Below are 2,988 nucleotides of genomic sequence, written 5' to 3'. Positions count from 1 at the left end.
AGGAGAAGGGAAGGAAAAATAAGACAAAAACAGAGAAGGAGGCAAACCATGAGGGGCTCTTAAATACAGAGAACAAACTGAGGGTTGCTGGAGGGGGCGGGGGAAGGCTGAATGGGGGATGGGCATTATTAAGGAGAGCATTTTTAGGGATGAGCACTGGGTGTCATATGGATGGGTTCTACTCCTGAAACGAAGACTACACTGTATGTTAACGGACTTGGATTTAAACTTAAAAAAATAAAAATAAAAATAAACTGATATCACTGTTATCCTCAGCATTCTGTGCTGAAGGACCGAGACGGGGAGTGATCAATTCACGAGTAATGTGCTTAGCAGCCATAAGCTTAGTGGCCATATGTGTATTAGACTCTTGAAAAGTATTTTGAATTGCATGAATTTGGTTTCACCTATCCTAAAGTTTTTTTTGTTTGTTTGTTTAATGTTTATTTATTTTTGAGAGACAGAGCACAAGCAGGGGAGGGCAAAGAGAGAAGGAGGCACAGAATCAGAAGCAGGCTCCAGGCTCCCAGCTGTCAGCACAGAGCCAGATGTGGGGCTGGAACTCACATCCTGGGATCATGACCTGAGCAGAAGTCAGCCGCTTAACTGACTGAGCCACCCAGGCACCCCTGGTTTTACCTATCTTAAAACAGTTTTTTTAATAAAATGCTTTAGAAAGCATTGTGCTTTTCAAAAAAATGTGAACACGTTGGACAATAAGAAAACAAAGGATATCCCCACCCGTCTTATTTAAGGAATGTCTTTTTGTCTCCTGAACAGAGCAAGTGGAATTTGAAACACCCTTACCCAATCAGGTGCAGTTCTTTTATGTTATGATTGCCTCTTACCTTCAAATCCCAGGTGTTTTTTTCCTCCAGTCACAGAGAATTCAGCCTGCAACTACATACAGTCTGAAACTAACATAACACTGTCAACTATACTGGAATTAAAATAAAATAATTAAAAAATAAAGCTACATATATTTGAATTGGTGCTGCAGTTTGAGGCAGCTCAAGAAGATAATACAAAAATCAAATACTCAGATTTTACTCTTTCTTTTTTTTAAAAGTTTATTTATTTATTTTGAGAGAGAGAGACAGAGAGTCCCAAGCAGGCACCTCACTGCCATCAAGGAGCCCCAAGTGGGGCTCAAACACACCAACGATGAGATCATGACCTGAGCTAGTCAAGAGTCAGATGCACCGACTGCGCCCCCCAGGCGCCTCCCTCCCACCCCCGTGCTGAGTTTCCTTTCTTGAAATCATTAATTTTCAATGCTTCAGCTTTCACAAGAACTAAAATGTGCAGGATGGTTCTATAAATATAATTGACACTTTCTGTGTAAGATATTTCAGAATGGGCATGGAGACGCACATAAAATATGTCTTTCCTGTTAGGCTATACTCTCTGAGAGCAGGAATTTTAATTACTCATCTTTGTGTTTCTGTACCAAGTTCATAGATGATCAATAAAATTCATTGGTGAATGAAACCACCCTCAAAATGGAACATGGGAAGCACATTATGGTAGAGACAGGTGGCTCTATCTGATCACAATAGAAATCTTATGGAATTTCTCATCAAGAATATGGGAAACGTTTTGATAAAGTTGGATTTTATATAATGGCTTATGATGGCATGCAATTTTGTTACAATTATGCCTACAAAAGATGTTTGGCATGGTACCTGCCTGGTAGCTGAAATACTAGTTCTTGGTTTTGTTATTAGACTCTTATGTAATGAATTGTGTTCTCCCTAAAATTCATATGTCAAAGCCCTAATCCAACATGACTGATGTCCTTATAAGAAGAGAGACACCAGGGATGCACATGCACAGAGGAAGATGCCACGTGAAGATACAGTGAGAAGGCAACTATCTACAGGCTGAGGAGAGAGGCCTCAGGAAACCAAACATGCTGACACCTGGACCTTGGATGTCCAGCCTCCAGAACGGTGAGAGAGTTAATTTCTGTTGTTTAAGCCACTCAGTTGGTGCTATATTGCTATGACAGCCCTAGCAAACCAATACGTAGAATTAAAAAGGGTCTCATCATACGTGGTAGGCAGGATTCTGAGCTGGCTCCCCAAATTCCCAGCCCCTGAGGCATATGGTTTCTCTCAGCTATTCAACCACGAATCTACCGTGCTAGTGTGCAGGGATTTGGCAGATCTAATTAAGGCTCTAAATCAGTCAGCTTGAAGAAAGACAGATTATCCTGGGTGAGCTTGACCTAATCAGGCGAGACTTTATAAGGAACTGGGAGTGTGGGAGACTCAAAGCTTGAGAAGGATTTACCGTGAGAGATTCACCATTGCTGGCTCTGGAGATGACTGGAGCCATGTCTCAATGAAGGTGGATGGCCTGTAGGAGCTGAGAGTCGCCCACAGCTGACAGCCAGCAGGGAAACGGAGACCTCCTCATCTAGCTGCTAGGGACTGAACTGGGCCAACAACAAAGAAAGGAATCCCTGAAAGGAATTCAACCTGGTCAGTATCTTCATTTCAGCCTTGGAAGCCCTGAGTGGAGAATCCAGTAATGCTGGGCCCAGACTTCTGAACTTTACAACTGTGAACTTACAAATGATATTGTTTTAAGACACCGAACTTGTGATAATTTGTTAGTAAGAAATATAAAATGAAGGAAAAAAAGAGATAGAAAATGAATACATCATAAATTGTAAATAAGTAGGGACACAGACTATTTGCCGTGATCTGCAGCGGTAAATGGTAGAGCAAATAAAGCAAATGGATAAAATGTTAACAATAAACAAATTTGGGTAAGCAGCACATGAGTGTTCCCTGAACTACTTTTATTTTTGTAACTTTTTCTAAGTTTCAAATTATTCCCAAATAAAGTTTTAGAATGAAAGAGTCATGACTGTTGGGTGAATGTTTTCAGTTGTTTTGTTGAGAGTTAATTTATCCAAAATCTTAAATTGTATTTATGAGAATCAAAGATCGATATGGTTTGGTTGACTAATAATTAAAT

Source organism: Hyaena hyaena, unplaced genomic scaffold (assembly GCF_003009895.1).
Source record: "Hyaena hyaena isolate Hyena2069 unplaced genomic scaffold, ASM300989v1 scaffold_175, whole genome shotgun sequence".
Taxonomy (NCBI): Eukaryota; Metazoa; Chordata; class Mammalia; order Carnivora; family Hyaenidae; genus Hyaena; species Hyaena hyaena.
This window is presented reverse-complemented; position numbering follows the sequence as displayed.